This window comes from Bombina bombina, chromosome 2, assembly GCF_027579735.1.
Source record: "Bombina bombina isolate aBomBom1 chromosome 2, aBomBom1.pri, whole genome shotgun sequence".
Classification (NCBI taxonomy): Eukaryota; Metazoa; Chordata; class Amphibia; order Anura; family Bombinatoridae; genus Bombina; species Bombina bombina.
The window spans coordinates 489,576,070-489,594,974 of NC_069500.1; the positions used below are offsets into that span (position 1 = coordinate 489,576,070).

Genomic DNA, 18,905 nt, shown 5'->3' on the forward strand with positions numbered 1-18,905 from the left:
AGAACAGCAGAGTCAGGAACAAGCCAGGGATCAGGAACCAGGAGGGACGTCAGACAGTCAGGTAATACACAGGAGCTCTCACAAACAGGTCTGAGACAATGCAAGGGCAAAGCATACTAAACAGAGGCCCTTTAAATAATAAGTGATGACATCACAATTCTGAGACTGCATCCTGTCTCACACGGATGATTTACGCCAGTATGCAGGAAATGAGCAGCATCACACACTATGCACCAGAGTCAGCAAGAGAGGTGAGTAAAATGGCTACCAGCAGCACATGGCAGACAAAGCAGGGAAAAAACCCTGACAACTCAATACCAAGCTACCCAGATACGGGTCGCGGTCCAGGGATCCACAGGCAGAGCTGATAGATGCCTTAGCAGTGCCCTGGGAGTTCAACCTAGTTTACATTTTTCCACCGTTACCACTTCTGCCTCAGGTAGCGGCCCGCATCAAGCAGGAGCAAGCTTCGGCTATTCTAATTGCTCCATCATGGCCGCGAAGGATGTGGTTTGCGGACCTGGTGGGGATATTATCATCTCCTCCATGGAAGTTACATTGTCACAGAGATCTGCTGGAACAGGGTCCCTTTGTTCATCAAAATCTAGATTATCTGAGGCTGACTGCGTGGAGATTGAACACTTAGTCCTAGCCAAGAGAGGGTTTTCTGAGAGAGTGATTTATACTCTCATTCAAGCTGGAAAGACGGTTTGGAGAAGGGACCTGCCGCTAGTTCCTTAAAGGGACAGATTTTGGCTCTATCTGTGTTATTACACAAGAGGCTCGCTGAGCTTCCTGATATACAGTCTTTTGTTCAGACTCTGTCCAGAATCAGGCCTGTGTTTAGACATTCCGCTCCTCCTTGGAGTTTAAATTTGGTTGTTAAGGTTTTGCAGAGGGCTCCGTTTGAGCCTATGCATTCGGTTGACATTAAATTACTGTCTTGGCACGCAGAGTCTCTGAGATGCCGACCTTGCAATGTGAGCCTCCTTACCTAGTTTTTCATGCTGATAAGGCTGTTCTTCGCACTGGGTTGGGTTTTCTCCCTAAGGTTGTGTCTGATCGCAACATCAATCAGGAGATTGCGGTTCCTTCCCTGTGTCCTAATCCTCCTCCTTCGAAGGAACGATTACTTCATAATTTGGATGTGGTTCGGGCTTTGAAATTCTAACTTCAGGCTACGAAGGATTTTAGACAGACTTGTTTGTTGTCTATTCTGGGAAGAGCAGAGGGCAGAAGGCTTCTTCCACTTCCCTATCTTTTTGGTTGAGGAGCATTATCTGCTTAGCATATGAAACAGTGGGACATAAGCCTCCTCAGAGGATTGCAGCTCATTCAACTAGAGCTGTGGCTTCTTCTTGGGCCTTCAAGAATGAGGCCTCTATGGAGCAGATTTGTAGGTCGGCCACCCGGTCCTCCTTACATACTTTTTTAAAGTTTTACAAATTTGACGTTTTTTCTTCGGCTGAAGCAGCTTTTGGAAGAAAGGTTTTGCAGGCTGTGGTGCAGCTTTCTTTTACTCTCCCGTTTTCAGTCAATGTCCTCTAGAGCTTGGGTATATGTTTCCCACAAGTAAGGAATAAAGCAGTGGACTCTCCTAATATTAAGATGGAAAACATAAATTATGATTAACAGATAATTTCCTTTTCATCTGTATGAGGAGAGTCCACGGCCCCCGCCCGTTTTCTCTGTTGTGCGGACCAACATTTTTTGTTCTTCTGGCACCATTTATACCCTGATATTTCTCCTACTGTTCCTCGTTCCCTTGGCAGAATGACTGGGGGATGAGGGGAGTGGGGGAGGTATTTAAGCCTTTGGCTGGGGTGTCTTTGCCTCCTCCTGGTGACCAGGTTCTGTATTTCCACAAGTAAGGAATGCAGCCGTGGACTCTCCTCATACAGGTGAAAAGGAAATTATCTGGTAAGCATAATTTATGTTTTTTTTGTCTGAAATCTCTACAGATGCAAGTTTTTTTCAGAATGGTGGCCCATCTGTGGGTTTTATAAGGCATAAGAAGTATAGTTTTCTCAGGAAGTGAGGCTATCTGTTGATGTTAAAACTATATGTAACATTCAGGGCCCTTTAGAGCTGAACTCTATTGAAAGGGATTTTTTCTCTCTTTCAGATTAGACTGTGTTACATCTGTAGCTTATGTCAATCATCTCTGTTTCTTTCCTGGGCAGAAGCTTATTGCTCTCTGATTTCTGTTGTTCATGTTCCAGGATAGTATAAATGAAAAGCATTTTTTTCCTCAGTCTTCAGTTTTTCCGTTTGGAAGAGTGGTCTCTTCATCTGGTTATGTTCTATCAGATAGTAGATCTTTGGGATAGCCCAAATATAGTTCTGTGTAAGATCAAAGGATCTTTAAACTGTGTTTGTGGATGCTCTGGTAGTCCATTTGTCATTCTAACCTTTTTCCACCTCTGGTCTTTTATTCTAGGGTCATTGTAAAGATTTGTCAGGAAGAGCTTTGGGGATTCTATTTTGCTCTAGCTTGTTCCTGCTGTATTTGGTATGCAGATTTGGTCTTTTTATCCAGTTTTTCTCTTAGCTACTTCTTTTGCATCCAAACCTTTTAATTTAAAGTCCTTCTTTCTATACGGATTCTAGTTCTCTTGGCTTGATGGCATGGAGATATAATTAGAAATCCAATTTGCTCAGTTATTGAGTTTCTTATACAGGTTTTTAAGTCTGTGACTAGGGGAATTGTTATTTAAAGGCCTGGAATACCTTTATTTCTTAAAGTTTGAATCAAGTTTTTTCTTAGCCTTTTTTTTTTTTTAAATTCCCAGATTTCTTGCTATTTTTACAGGATGGTTTGTATAATGGTTTATCTGCCAGTTCTTTTAAATAGTCAGTTTTCTGTCCTTTTAAGTTTTGTTTCATGAGAAGATTGCTAATCTTTGTCTGACATTCATGGTTTAGTTCTAGACTGACCTTGATTTAAGCATATTATTATTTGTCCTCCTTGGAACCTTTATTCGGTCTTGAGGATTATGCAGGATCCTCCTTTTGGGCCTTTGCATCAGGTGGATATTAAACTTCTTTCTGGAAGTTTTGTTTCATTTAGCTATTTTAATGTGTTCCTCCTTATCTTATTTTTCTTTAGTTAAGGTTATGTTTTCTGCCTATATAAGTTGGAACATTGTTGTTCCTTCTTTATTATTCAGAGTAGTCTCTTCATGTTTGGATTCTGTTAGAGCTGTGTAGTGTTATGTTGACACTACTTAGATTTTCAGGCAAACTTTTAGTTTGTTTGTACATTTTGCTGGTTATGGGAAGTTCAGAGAATTTCTGCTGTATCTTTGGCTTCTTGGTTGAAGTTTTTGATTCATATAGATTTCTTGTAGGCAGGTCAGCCTCCACCTAGATGGCTTTCTGCTATTTTTTTCAGACCAGTTGCGACTTCTTGTGTTTTTAGAATGTTTTATCAGTGGACTAATTTTTGCTAGTCAGCTATTTGGTCTTCTTTGCATATTTTTTTCTGCCATTTTAATGTTCTTGCTTCTTCTGAGGCAGCCGTTGGTATTATTGTATTATTTTTTTCTTCAGGCAGTTGTCTCAGGTTGATTTATTTTTGCCTGTTGGTTATTTTCTATTGCCTTTTTTAAGGCTCTATAAGGGTTGTGGATTTAGTTTCTCAGGGAAAAAAATATCGCCTAGATTACGAGTCTTGCGTTAGGGTTAAAAAGCAGCATTGAGAGGTCCCAACGCTGCTTTTTAATGCCCGCTGGTATTACGAGTCTTGCAGGTACAGGTACAGACCCCTGGAAACACTCAATCTCTCCTTACCCCCTGCAAGGTCCGGAGGCCTCCTAATAACTTCAGCTTTCTGCAGTATCCTTTTTGGATGCTTGTCTTCCTCACAAGCGTCTGCAGGTGACGTCATCCTGCTGTGTGAGCCCTCCCTGCTCCGGGCGCACTCGGCTCTACTCCCTGCTGCCTACAGGAGTTTGGTAACCTTGTATCATTTCAGTAATCTCAAGTACTGCTTACTGCACTTATCTTGCTTGTCTACAAATTGTATGTTTGTTATTCTGATATTGACTCCTCGTCACTCTGTACATTTAACTCCTGCTGCCTTGCTGGACTTTGTTTATAGCTGCCTGTCACAGTCTGCTAGCTAACGACTCATGTACTAAACATTCCTCCTGTGTGTACACTAACTGTTGCTATGGGACTGAACATTAACCCTTGCCTGCTTGGATTTTGCTTTTCATAATTTACTACTCACTCTACATTATAACAGCTGATACATATATAATTTGTTGATCTATGAACATTGAACTTATTTTCATCTCTAATTGCTTGCTTGCAACCACGTTAACCCCTGCCTATCTGGAGTTCATTCCCTGCTTATTAGAGACTTTCTACAGCCTCACCTCAGCTGCATTACTGCACCTCTACCCTACCACACTGTAGGAAGCTTACAGTGGAGCTTTTAACACTCGTGGCTCCTGTAAGTGAATATACCTAAACTTAAAGATTGCTATTTTAGTATGACTATATTGTCATCCCTCAGTCAATGAGCATAACTGAATTCTGAATAACATCTATAGAATTCAAGGCCTGGTGTGAGACTGAGTGGTACCTGTAAGCATAGATTGGTATATCAGGCTCCCATAACCAGTGGTATATCAAATTTACCTGCAACACTAGCAGAACCCTTACAGTATGGTAGCCAAAATATGGTCAGGAGGTATAACTGGAGTAGGTACAGACTCGTCCTTGGACAGAGGCGAAAATTGTCGAGAGAGGGCATCAGCCCTAACATTCTTATTGCCAGGCAGGTAGGAGACCACATAATTAAACCAAGACAAAAATAGCGCCCATCTGGCCTGTCGGGGCGACAAACGTTTTGCTTCAGATAGATAAGTTAAATTCTTGTGGTCAGTAAGAATGAGCACTGGCACGCTAGTACCCTCGAGAAGATGCCTCCATTCCTTGAGTGCCAAAATTATGTCCAGTAATTCCCTGTCGCCAATTTCATAATTACACTCCGCTGGAGACAATTTCTTAGAGAAGAAAACACACGGATGCAAGGAACCGTCAGGCGTAGGACGTTGAGACAAGAGGGCACCTACTCCAGTCTCAGACGCATCAACCTCAAGAACGAAAGGCAGGACAGGGTTAGGATGAGCCAGAACTGGAGCGGCAGCAAAGGCAGTCTTAAGACTATCAAAGGCCTTAATGGCAGTAGGTGACCAATGAAGTGGATCATTCTCTTTACAGGTCATGTCTGTGATAGGTTTGACCAAGGAAGAAAAGTTTTTAATAAACTTTCTATAGTAATTGGCGAACCCCAAAAAACGTTGAATAGACCGAAGACCAACTGGGCGAGGCCACTGCAGAACTGCAGATAACTTGTCAGGATCCATGGAGAACCCTGCAACAGAGATAACATAACCTAGGAAGGTTACTTGAGTCTGACGGAACTCACATTTCTCGAGTTTACAAAACAGGCCCTTCTCACGTAGTCTCTGAAGAACACGTGTAACATCAGAACGATGAGCCTCAAGTGTGGGTGAGTGTATGAGGATGTCGTCTAAGTACACCACAACACACTGTTGCAACATATCTCGTAGGATATCATTAATAAACTCCTGGAAAACAGCAGGAGCATTTCATAGACCAAAGGGAATTACAAGATACTCATAATGCCCGCTCCTGGTGTTAAATGCTGTTTTCCATTCGTGACCCTCCTTGATCCTAACGAGATTGTACGCTCCTCTCAAATCAAGTTTAGTAAAGACTGTAGCTCCCTTGAGGTGGTCAAAGAGTTCCGTAATGAGCCGAATAGGGTAAGCATTCTTAATGGTAAGACGATTAAGACCCCTATAATCGATGCATGGTCTTAACTCGCCACCCTTTTTCTTCACAAAGAAGATGCCAGCCTCTGCAGAAGAGCAGGATTTGCGGATGATCCCCCGTTACAGAGCATCGGCAACATACTCCTCCATAGCACAATTCTCCGCAACAGACAGAGGGTAAACCCGGCCCCGAGGAGGAATGGCTCCGGGTTGCAGGTCTATGGCACAATCGTAAAACCGGTGAGGAGGCAACGTACCGGCACGCACCTTGTCCAAAACGTCTAGGAACTCTCGGTACTCCTCTGGCAATTGAGATACCGAAGAAGTGCACAAGACTTTAACTGGTTTCCGAAGACAAGTGGAAATACATTGCGGAGACCACGACAAAATTTTGGACCTGCGCCAGTTGAGACTGGGATTGTGCTTTTGAAACCAGGGATAACCCAGAACAACCGGAAAATGCGGAGAGTTTATTACCTGGAACTGGAGGGTTTCAAAATGGAGAGCCCCAACAGCCATGGATAATGGAGCAGTTTCGTGAGTAACGAGTGCGGGCTAAAGGGGCCTGCCATCAATGGCCTCAATAGCAAGCGGAATGGACCGAGGCAAAACAGGAATGAGTGCTTTCATACAAAAGCACTGTCAATGAAATAGTCCGCAGCACCGGAGTCAACAAGAGCCTGGGTGACTATGGAGGAGTCCACCCAGGAAAGGACAACCGTGACCAAAGGTCTCCTTTAGGGGTTCCGGGGCCCCCGACAGGACCTTAGGTGTGAGCGTTTCCCGGCCGTGTAGGACAAGACTTCAAAAGGTGGCCCTGTAACCCACAATAGAGGCAGAGCCCCTCTCTCCTCCTAAAGGCCCTCTCTGCCACGGAGAGACGCGTGAATCCCAACTGCATCGGCTCAGCAGTACCTGGTAACTCGGGACCAGGAGGCATGGGTGGGAACGAACATGTAGGAGACAACAGAACAGGAGGCTTCCACAAGCGCTTTTTGAAAGAGGGCCTCTCAGTTTGTCTGATGTCAGTTAGGATCATAAAAGACACCAATGCCTCGAGATCTTCTGGTAAATCTCTGGCAGCAACTTCGTCTTTAATCATATCAGAGAGCCCATGAAAGAAGGCGGCAACAAGGGCTTCATTGTTCCAACCTACCTCTGCGGCAAGAGTACGGAACTCAATGACATACTGAGCAATATATCTTGTACCTTGCTAAATGGACATGAGTCGTTTAGCAGCAGAGGAGGAGCCGGAACATCCAATACCCTTCGAAAGGAGGCCACAAATTCAGGGTAATTTGAAATCACACGTTTATTAGTCTCCCACAAGGGATTAGCCCAGGCAAGAGCTGTGTCAGAGAGTAATGTGATGAGAAATAGCTCTGTCAGAGGGAAACACCTGAGGTAACATCTCAAAGTAAATACCCACCTAGTTCAAAAACCCTCTGCACTGATTAGGCCGCCTCCATATCGCTGAGGTAGAGTTGCAGAACCGTACATGCTCCTTGTAGGACTAGGTGCAGCAGCAGAAACAGGAGCAGCCATAACTTGCAGGACACTTTGGTCCAAATGTGCAGTGCAAGTCAGCAGGGTTTGCAGGGCTAGTGCAAATTGATCCAAGCAGTGATCCTGTTCATCCATCCTGGAAATTATGGCAGGTAAAGGTGGATTATTAGCATCATCAGGATTCATGGCCCTTGCATAATGTCAGGGTGCCAGGAATCAGACTGAGATGAGAAGTGCAAAAATAATAACACCTTTATTAATAGCAAAAAATAATAAAAAGTCCACAAGTCAAATAACAAGCCAGGAATCAAAACCAGAGCTGGTAGTCAGACAAGCCGAGTCAGGAGCCAAAGCGAATAGTGAGACGAGCTGAGTCAGGAGCCAAAGCGAGTAGTCAGACGAGCCGGAATCAGGAACAAGGAGAACAGCAGAGTCAGGAACAAGCCAGGGATCAGGAACCAGGAGGGACGTCAGACAGTCAGGTAATACACAGGAGCTCTCACAAACAGGTCTGAGACAATGCAAGGGCAAAGCATACTAAACAGAGGCCCTTTAAATAATAAGTGATGACATCACAATTCTGAGACTGCATCCTGTCTCACACGGATGATTTACGCCAGTATGCAGGAAATGAGCAGCATCACACACTATGCACCAGAGTCAGCAAGAGAGGTGAGTAAAATGGCTACCAGCAGCACATGGCAGACAAAGCAGGGAAAAAACCCTGACAACTCAATACCAAGCTACCCAGATACGGGTCGCGGTCCAGGGATCCACAGGCAGAGCTGATAGATGCCTTAGCAGTGCCCTGGGAGTTCAACCTAGTTTACATTTTTCCACCGTTACCACTTCTGCCTCAGGTAGCGGCCCGCATCAAGCAGGAGCAAGCTTCGGCTATTCTAATTGCTCCATCATGGCCGCGAAGGATGTGGTTTGCGGACCTGGTGGGGATATTATCATCTCCTCCATGGAAGTTACATTGTCACAGAGATCTGCTGGAACAGGGTCCCTTTGTTCATCAAAATCTAGATTATCTGAGGCTGACTGCGTGGAGATTGAACACTTAGTCCTAGCCAAGAGAGGGTTTTCTGAGAGAGTGATTTATACTCTCATTCAAGCTGGAAAGACGGTTTGGAGAAGGGACCTGCCGCTAGTTCCTTAAAGGGACAGATTTTGGCTCTATCTGTGTTATTACACAAGAGGCTCGCTGAGCTTCCTGATATACAGTCTTTTGTTCAGACTCTGTCCAGAATCAGGCCTGTGTTTAGACATTCCGCTCCTCCTTGGAGTTTAAATTTGGTTGTTAAGGTTTTGCAGAGGGCTCCGTTTGAGCCTATGCATTCGGTTGACATTAAATTACTGTCTTGGCACGCAGAGTCTCTGAGATGCCGACCTTGCAATGTGAGCCTCCTTACCTAGTTTTTCATGCTGATAAGGCTGTTCTTCGCACTGGGTTGGGTTTTCTCCCTAAGGTTGTGTCTGATCGCAACATCAATCAGGAGATTGCGGTTCCTTCCCTGTGTCCTAATCCTCCTCCTTCGAAGGAACGATTACTTCATAATTTGGATGTGGTTCGGGCTTTGAAATTCTAACTTCAGGCTACGAAGGATTTTAGACAGACTTGTTTGTTGTCTATTCTGGGAAGAGCAGAGGGCAGAAGGCTTCTTCCACTTCCCTATCTTTTTGGTTGAGGAGCATTATCTGCTTAGCATATGAAACAGTGGGACATAAGCCTCCTCAGAGGATTGCAGCTCATTCAACTAGAGCTGTGGCTTCTTCTTGGGCCTTCAAGAATGAGGCCTCTATGGAGCAGATTTGTAGGTCGGCCACCCGGTCCTCCTTACATACTTTTTTAAAGTTTTACAAATTTGACGTTTTTTCTTCGGCTGAAGCAGCTTTTGGAAGAAAGGTTTTGCAGGCTGTGGTGCAGCTTTCTTTTACTCTCCCGTTTTCAGTCAATGTCCTCTAGAGCTTGGGTATATGTTTCCCACAAGTAAGGAATAAAGCAGTGGACTCTCCTAATATTAAGATGGAAAACATAAATTATGATTAACAGATAATTTCCTTTTCATCTGTATGAGGAGAGTCCACGGCCCCCGCCCGTTTTCTCTGTTGTGCGGACCAACATTTTTTGTTCTTCTGGCACCATTTATACCCTGATATTTCTCCTACTGTTCCTCGTTCCCTTGGCAGAATGACTGGGGGATGAGGGGAGTGGGGGAGGTATTTAAGCCTTTGGCTGGGGTGTCTTTGCCTCCTCCTGGTGACCAGGTTCTGTATTTCCACAAGTAAGGAATGCAGCCGTGGACTCTCCTCATACAGGTGAAAAGGAAATTATCTGGTAAGCATAATTTATGTTTTTTTTGTCTGAAATCTCTACAGATGCAAGTTTTTTTCAGAATGGTGGCCCATCTGTGGGTTTTATAAGGCATAAGAAGTATAGTTTTCTCAGGAAGTGAGGCTATCTGTTGATGTTAAAACTATATGTAACATTCAGGGCCCTTTAGAGCTGAACTCTATTGAAAGGGATTTTTTCTCTCTTTCAGATTAGACTGTGTTACATCTGTAGCTTATGTCAATCATCTCTGTTTCTTTCCTGGGCAGAAGCTTATTGCTCTCTGATATATGTTGTTCATGTTCCAGGATAGTATAAATGAAAAGCATTTTTTTCCTCAGTCTTCAGTTTTTCCGTTTGGAAGAGTGGTCTCTTCATCTGGTTATGTTCTATCAGATAGTAGATCTTTGGGATAGCCCAAATATAGTTCTGTGTAAGATCAAAGGATCTTTAAACTGTGTTTGTGGATGCTCTGGTAGTCCATTTGTCATTCTAACCTTTTTCCACCTCTGGTCTTTTATTCTAGGGTCATTGTAAAGATTTGTCAGGAAGAGCTTTGGGGATTCTATTTTGCTCTAGCTTGTTCCTGCTGTATTTGGTATGCAGATTTGGTCTTTTTATCCAGTTTTTCTCTTAGCTACTTCTTTTGCATCCAAACCTTTTAATTTAAAGTCCTTCTTTCTATACGGATTCTAGTTCTCTTGGCTTGATGGCATGGAGATATAATTAGAAATCCAATTTGCTCAGTTATTGAGTTTCTTATACAGGTTTTTAAGTCTGTGACTAGGGGAATTGTTATTTAAAGGCCTGGAATACCTTTATTTCTTAAAGTTTGAATCAAGTTTTTTCTTAGCCTTTTTTTTTTTTTAAATTCCCAGATTTCTTGCTATTTTTACAGGATGGTTTGTATAATGGTTTATCTGCCAGTTCTTTTAAATAGTCAGTTTTCTGTCCTTTTAAGTTTTGTTTCATGAGAAGATTGCTAATCTTTGTCTGACATTCATGGTTTAGTTCTAGACTGACCTTGATTTAAGCATATTATTATTTGTCCTCCTTGGAACCTTTATTCGGTCTTGAGGATTATGCAGGATCCTCCTTTTGGGCCTTTGCATCAGGTGGATATTAAACTTCTTTCTGGAAGTTTTGTTTCATTTAGCTATTTTAATGTGTTCCTCCTTATCTTATTTTTCTTTAGTTAAGGTTATGTTTTCTGCCTATATAAGTTGGAACATTGTTGTTCCTTCTTTATTATTCAGAGTAGTCTCTTCATGTTTGGATTCTGTTAGAGCTGTGTAGTGTTATGTTGACACTACTTAGATTTTCAGGCAAACTTTTAGTTTGTTTGTACATTTTGCTGGTTATGGGAAGTTCAGAGAATTTCTGCTGTATCTTTGGCTTCTTGGTTGAAGTTTTTGATTCATATAGATTTCTTGTAGGCAGGTCAGCCTCCACCTAGATGGCTTTCTGCTATTTTTTTCAGACCAGTTGCGACTTCTTGTGTTTTTAGAATGTTTTATCAGTGGACTAATTTTTGCTAGTCAGCTATTTGGTCTTCTTTGCATATTTTTTTCTGCCATTTTAATGTTCTTGCTTCTTCTGAGGCAGCCGTTGGTATTATTGTATTATTTTTTTCTTCAGGCAGTTGTCTCAGGTTGATTTATTTTTGCCTGTTGGTTATTTTCTATTGCCTTTTTTAAGGCTCTATAAGGGTTGTGGATTTAGTTTCTCAGGGAAAAAAATATCGCCTAGATTACGAGTCTTGCGTTAGGGTTAAAAAGCAGCATTGAGAGGTCCCAACGCTGCTTTTTAATGCCCGCTGGTATTACGAGTCTTGCAGGTACAGGTGTACCGCTCACTTTTTTGGCGCAACTCGAAAATACCGCAAATCCACTTACGTCAATTGCGAATCCTATATTTTTAATGGGATTTTCCTAACGCTGGTATTACGAGTCTTCCTAAAAGTGAGCGGTACACCCTCTCCTGTCAAGACTCGTACCGCATTTGAAAGTCAGTAGTTAAGAGTTTTATGGGCTAACGCTGTAGTATAAAACTCTTAACTAAAGTGCTAAAAAGTACGCTAACACCCATAAACTACCTATTAACCCCTAAACCGAGGCCACCCCACATCACAAACAGTTAAATTAAAATTTTAACCCCTAATCTGCCGAACCGGACATCGATGCCACTTTAATAAATATATTAACCCCTAAACCGCCACACTCCTGCCTCGCAAAAACCCTAGTTAAATTTTATTAACCCCTATTCTGCTGTCCCTAACATCGCCGACACCTACCTACTTTTATTAACCTCTAATCTGCTGCCCCCAACGTCACCACCACTATAGTAAATGTATTAACCCCTAAATCTAACCCTAACACCCTCTAACTTAAATATAATTTAAATAAATCTAAATAAAATTACTATCATTAACTAAATTATTACCTTTAAAATAAACCCTAAGATAGCTACAATATAACTAATAGTTACATTGTAGCTATCTCAGGGTTTATTTTTATTTTACAGGCAACTTTGTATTTATTTTAACTAGGTACAATAGTTATTAAATAGTTATTAACTATTTAATAGCTACCTAGTTAAAATAAAGGCAAATTTACCTGTAAAATAAAACCTAACCTAAGTTACAATTACACCTAACACTACACTATAATTAAATTAATTACCTAAATTAAATTAATTACAATAAAATAAAATAAACTAAGGTACAAAAAAACACTAAATTACAGAAAATAATAAAATAATTACAAGTTTTTTAAACTAATTACACCTAATCTAATCCCCCCTAATAAAATAAAAAAGCCCCCCAAAATAAAAAAGTCCTACCCTATACTAATTTACAAATAGCCCTTAAAAGGGCTTTTTGCAGGGCATTGCCCCAAAGCAATCAGCTATTTTACCTGTAAAAAAAAGTTCAATACCTCCCCAACATTAAAACCCACCACCCACACACCCAACCCTACTCTAAAACCCACCCAATCCCTCTTAATAAAACCTAACACTAACCCCTTGAAGATCACCCTACCTTGAGAAGTCTTCGCCCAACCGGGCCGAAGTCCTCAACGAAGCCTGGCAAAGTGGTCCTCCAGACGGGCAGAAGTCTTCATCAAAGCCAGGCAGAAGAGGTCCTCCAGACGGGCAGAAGTCTTCATCCAGACGACATCTTCTATCTTCATCCATCTGGCACGGAGTGGGTCCATCTTCAAGCCATCCGACGTGGAGCATCCTTCCTGGCCGACGACTAACGACGACTGAAGGTTCCTTTAAATGACGTCATCCAAGATGGCGTCCCTTGAATTCCGTTTGGCTGATAGAATTCTATCAGCCAATCGGAATTAAGGTAGGAAAAATCCTATTGGCTGATGCAATCAGCCAATAGGATTGAGTTTGCATTCTATTGGCTGATTGGAACAGCCAATAGGATTGAACTTCAATCCTATTGGCTGATTGCATCAGTCAATAGGATTTTTCCTACCTTAATTCCGATTGGCTGATAGAATTCATTTATCAGGTAAGAATAAATTATGTAGTGTAGAGATTACCCTCCAGTTGATCTCTCCCAAACAGCAGTCTTTCCCCCAACCACCCACATTCATGCCCACCATGTTAGGTACTGGCAGACAGTTTGCCAGTATGCATTGTAGGGCTTTTGTATTATTTTTTTCTCCAATGTAGTGATCTTCCTTAACCCTTCCACTTCCCTGATCCCTCCCAATCAGCTCTCCCCTCCCCCTCCCACAAATGGTGGCTATCTTTTTTACTAGCAGCTATCTGCCAATACCTAACTTATACATATATACAGTTTTATAATTCTAAAAATGTTTTCTGTAGTGTAGTGCCCCCACCACCACCACCCTACCAGCAATTGTTATGTATGGGAACCTCCATTCCTACCCTTTTCTGTAGTGTAGCTCCCCATCCATCCCTCTCCCTTTAATATTTTTTTCTGCAGTGTAGGCACTTTCCCACTACCTTCCGCCTCAGCGGCCCAGCACTTGATCATTACAGATGGTGACACACACAGTGTAACTATTGAGACTTGTTCTCAATTGGCTAGGTGGCTTGTAAGTTGTTTTTATTGTACTTGTTACATATTATTATTATTAATATTATATATATATATATATATATATATATATATATATATATATATTTCATTTTCTGTAGTATAGGGATTCCTCCTCAATGATACCATCCTTCCCTGTCCCATGAATGACCATTTTTGTTGAAGTTTAGGGACCTACCCCTTCCTCCTTCATTCCCCCACATTGGTTACTTCCTCTCAGAAAGTTTCTTCTTTCTAAATGGCCTTTTATTCATCAGGATCTCAAAACTCTGACAGCCTGGTTATTGAACGCCTAGTGCTGTCCTGAAGGGGTTATATATACTATGATTCAGGCCAGAAAGCCTGTCCCCAGGTGGATATTTAATAAGGTTTGGTAAAGTTTTTTATCCTGGTGAAAAGAATTTAAGGTAGATAAAACCTCTCTATTAAGGGCAACATGGGAATCCCAAAAAATATGTTTTGGGGAACCCCCTAAGTCATGCTATCAAAGGATATATCTAGAGTGTCGGCAGCATGGTCTGGAGAAAGACCTTCTCTTAAGGGTCAAATTTCAGCCTTATCTGTCATATATGATAAGAAAATTGCCAAGATATCCAGACCTTTGTTAAGGCCTTGACCAGAATCAGACTGGTTATTCGACCAGTTACTAATCAATGGAATCTTAATGGTTTATTGGGTCCTTCAAACCCCTCTGCATGGTTTAGATGTTAAGCTTTTTTTCCTGGAAGTTTTTTTTTCTTTTGGTCAGAAGAGTTTCTGAGCATTCAGCTTTATCTTACAAACCTCCTTTCCTGATTTTTCATCAGGGTAAGACTGTTCTATGAACTAGCTGTCCCTTTGTTCCCATGGAAGTAACTAAAAATAATGTCAATTAATAAATTGATGTTTCTTTTTATGTCCTGCTCCTAAGATTTCCTTAAGAGCAACTTTATAACCAGGATGTTGTAGGCGCCTTAAAATTATATTTTAAAGTGACATGTATTTTTAGGCTTTCTTCTTGTCTGTTCATCCATTTCTCTGGACCTTGCAATGGTCATAAATTTATGGCAGTTATCTTAGCTGCTTGCCTTAAGGTCTTAAAGGGATAGGACAGTCAAAGTTAAACTTGTATGATTCAGATATAGCATGTAATTTTAAGATACTTTTAAATTCACTTCTATTTTCAAATGTACTTTGTTCTCTTAGTATCTGTTGTTGAAAAAGAATATGTACATATCCTTCACTACTGGGATATAGCTGGTGATTGGTGCCTGCACACATTTGTCTTATGTAGTTGGCTTACTAGGAGTGGGGTGCTATTTATTGCTCCTGATCAAATACTACCTTTGCTATAAGTAAGCGTTTTCTTTCCTAAGATATGGTGAGTCCACGGATTCATCATTTACTGTTGGGAATATCACCCCTGGCCAGCAGGAGGAGGCAAAGAGCACCACAGCCAAGCTGTTAAGTATCACTCCTCTACCCACAAACCCCAGTCATTCTCTTTGCCTTCGTGCAAGGAGGAGGTGAAGTTTTGTTGTCTGAAGAAGATTAGATTTATTTCACTTCAATCAAGATTTTATTATTTTGAAAGCCAGAGTAGGTTTGCTCTGATCTTTCCTCTCAAGATTGGGTCTAACCGTACTCCACGTCAGTCTCTTCAGTAAGGCAGTGATGACTTTATAGCAGTCAGGAACTTGTGAGGTGGGCCTTTTCCTAATATGTTGCTGCCCTAGTATAGAAAGCCAGAGTAGGTTTACTCTGTTTTTTCTTTTTGCCACAGGTCTCTGTACGGAGTGGCATCCTTCAATACTGCATGAGCTGTACTCCTGCCGGGCAGCTAGAGGTGCAGGTAAGTGCCTTTTGTCTTCTGGGGTCTGGAAAGGAGGCTGGCACTGGAAGGGTTAACCCACAGCACTGTTGAAGGGGTTAACACATAACTCAAAAGACTGTACAATTATGGGGACTAGTATCCTGGGTTCAGGATCATTTGCAGGCAGGGACAGGGACTTCGTTTTGTGACAGAGAATGGGGTTAACTCCTTTAGGACAAGAAAGAGTTAACTACATATCGTTGGCTTTTTATGTCAGAAACTTTTTGAGGTCATGTTTATTTCTTATATGGTGAACAGGTGTGTTTACACTTTATTGGGGGCACTTTCGTTATTGCAATTTGTGATCTTAAGCTAGCTGCGATGTTTCAGCACCACAGGAAGCAGCTCCATTTCCTTTGGGCTTCTCTTACGATCTGAAGCGCGCATTTACAATGCACAGACGCAGCTTCAAGACCGGTGACGTGTGCCTCTTGTTTCCGCTCACTGAAAAGTTTTGCAGAGCCGTTTCGGTTGTCACGGAAGAAGAATCGACCCAACGTTCCATTAGACGATCGTAGAAGCAGGTTGGCACCTCAGTCATAGAGCTGAGGTGTGGAGGGGCAGCATTAAATGATATAAACAATATCTATATATATATTATTTGTCTGCTAACATTTCCTAATTATTGGGTAAATTTTACTTGTTAGAAACACAGTCTGCATTTTATTGTCTTGGTCTCTTAAAGGGACAGTACACAAAATATATATATATATGTTTTTCTTCTTTGTTTGGTTATCTCCTGCTTCATGGAACAGGTTGCTGATCTCATACTCAGGTGCCAAATTTGCGTGGATAATCAATTTGTGCCGCCCTTGCTTTTTTGTTATTAATGTATAGATAGTACTTTAAATATTAAAGTTAACTCTTTGTTTCTGAGCCAACAGTCTCTCAGGATGATGCTGTTCAAGCAATGCCACAGTTTTCTCCTCAGACGCCCCAAGACTTAATGGTGTCACAAGCGGTGCCCTGCGGTTCCTCTCAGTCTCCTGGAGGAGTTTATTTGCAACCAGAAATTGCTGCCCAGGTATCTTCTGCGGTATCTGCAGCATTGGCTGCCATTCCCATGCTACAGGGAAAAACGCAAGAGGAAATTTAGAGATTCAGATAGTAAGGTTTCTGCTCCAAGTTCTGCTACCGAAGTGGCCTTTTCTCATAAGGCTGATGAGGAAGATAAGTCAGTAACCTCTGAGGATGAAATCTCAGATTCGGAGAGTATAATTCCTTCATCTGATGCTGATATTGTATCCTTCAGATTTAAGCTTTAACACCTCCATGTACATGTAAAGGAGGTTTGGCTACTCTTGACAACTCAGATACTTCTTTTGCTGCCAACCCTAGGATGTCAAGCAAGCTTAATAATATTTTGATGTTCCTTCCTCTGTGGAGGTGTTTACTGTGCCAGACTGTGCCACAGAGATAATAGCACAGGAAGGGGAGAAGGCTGGGAATCCTTTGTCCCCATCTCCTTTCTTTAAGAAGATGTTTCCTGTTGCTGACTACATTAAGGAGTCGTGGCCTACAGCGCATAAAGTAGACATTTCTACTCTGGCTAAGAGAACTACTAGGCAAAAAGCTGGAGGCTTATTTAAAGAAAGTGTATGTTCATCAGGGTCTCCAATGGCAACCTGTAGTGTGCATTGCCACTGTGACAAGTGCAGTAGCTTATTGGTTCGACTCCTTGTCTGAGTCTCTTCAGGTAGAGACTCCCTTAGAGGAAATTCGGGATAGGATAAGTCTCTTAAGTTGACAAATTCCTTTATCTCTGATGCTTCCATGCAGGTCATTTATGTGGGAGCCAAAATATCTGGTTTTGCTGTGCTGGTGCACAGAGCATTGTGGATAAAATCTTGGTCAGTTGATGTTTTCATTGAAGTCTAAGCTTCTGGCGATTCCTTACAAGGGTAAGACCTTGTTTGGACCTGGTCTGACAGAATTTTTTTTTTATATCACGGGTGGAAAATGGGTTTTTCTTCCACTAGACAAGAAGAATAGACTGTAAGGACATCAGAATAATTTTCCTTCCTTTCGTAAATTCAGAGGAAAGTCTTCCCTTTCTCGTCCAAGCAGGAACAGTCCAAGTCTTCTTGGAAGCCCAGTTAGTCTTGGAACAAGGGGAAGCAATCAGGAAAACCGGAGCTGAATCTAAATCAGCTAGAAAGGTTTGCCCTCAATCCGGGAGCGGATCGAGTGGGGGACATATTTTCTCAAGCATGGATACAAGACGTCCCAGATCCCTGGGCTGTGGACATAGTATCTCAGGGTTACAAACTGGAATTCAAGATTTTTCCTCCCATGGGCAGGTTTCACCTCTCAAGATTATCTGTAGAACAGATAAAAAGGAGAGGCGTTTTTTAAATGTGATGCAAGATTTTCCTCCCTGGGAGTGATTGTTCCAGTTCCAGTGCTGGAACAGGTTCTAACTCTGTGAAAGGCACATGTTGAGCAAAAAGAGGCTGCTTCTTGGGTGGTAACTAGCCATAGAACAAGCTATTATGCTATTGTTCATTTCCAGGTTGAGCGCTTCTCTCTTTTTATTTATGCAAATTATGACATTTTGGGAAGTCTCCCTAAGTGTGATGCGGGAATCCAGACGTGGACCCGTTGCTCAGTGTGCCTAGAGGGATATGGCTGCACCTCACTGACGAGGCCCACAATAGGCCGAAACATACGTCTGGGGTTTTGCTGTTTCTCTCGTTCAGAGAAGAATTGCCTGGTATTTCGGGGCTGGACTGTACTGTGAGGTCAGGATCAGACTGATATGCTTCAGGAAAGTTTTTCTCTGTGAAAGGCACATATTGAGCAAAAAGAGGCTGCTTCTTGGGTGGTAACTAGCCATAGAACAAGCTATTATGCTATTGTTTTTCTCTGTGAAAGGCACATGTTGAGCAAAAAGAGGCTGCTTCTTGGGTGGTAACTAGCCATAGAACAAGCTATTATGCTATTGTTCGCACATGCTTTTGGAGACCCTCCTGAGTGTTTGTAACCACGGACGCCAGCCTGCTGGGCTGGGGAGCAGTCTGGGACTCGTTTAAGGTACAGTGAATTAAGACTCGGGAGGAGTCTTCTCTCCCCATCAACATTTTTGAGTTGAGAGCGCTATACAATGCCCTGATAGCTTGGATTCATTTGTCCTTAGTCCGGGGGTGGATAACTGGGAAGCGGATTCCTTAGCAGGCAGATTTTTCTCCCGGGGAGGGAGAATTCCATCTGGAGGTGTTCTACAGCTTAACCCTCAATAGGGGGGTGCCGGAGTTGGATCTGATGGTCTCGACAGACTGCCAAGCTTCCAAGGTGCGGTTCAAGGTTAAGAGATCCCAGACT

The 18,905-nt window shown here is 42.2% G+C and overlaps 1 protein-coding gene across 1 annotated transcript in view; it reads left to right on the forward strand.

Annotated features, from left to right (window-relative positions):
- HORMAD2 (HORMA domain containing 2) overlaps positions 1 to 18,905 on the forward strand; it is a 503,384-nt gene that overhangs the window by 473,954 nt on the left and 10,525 nt on the right. The window lies entirely within an intron of this gene.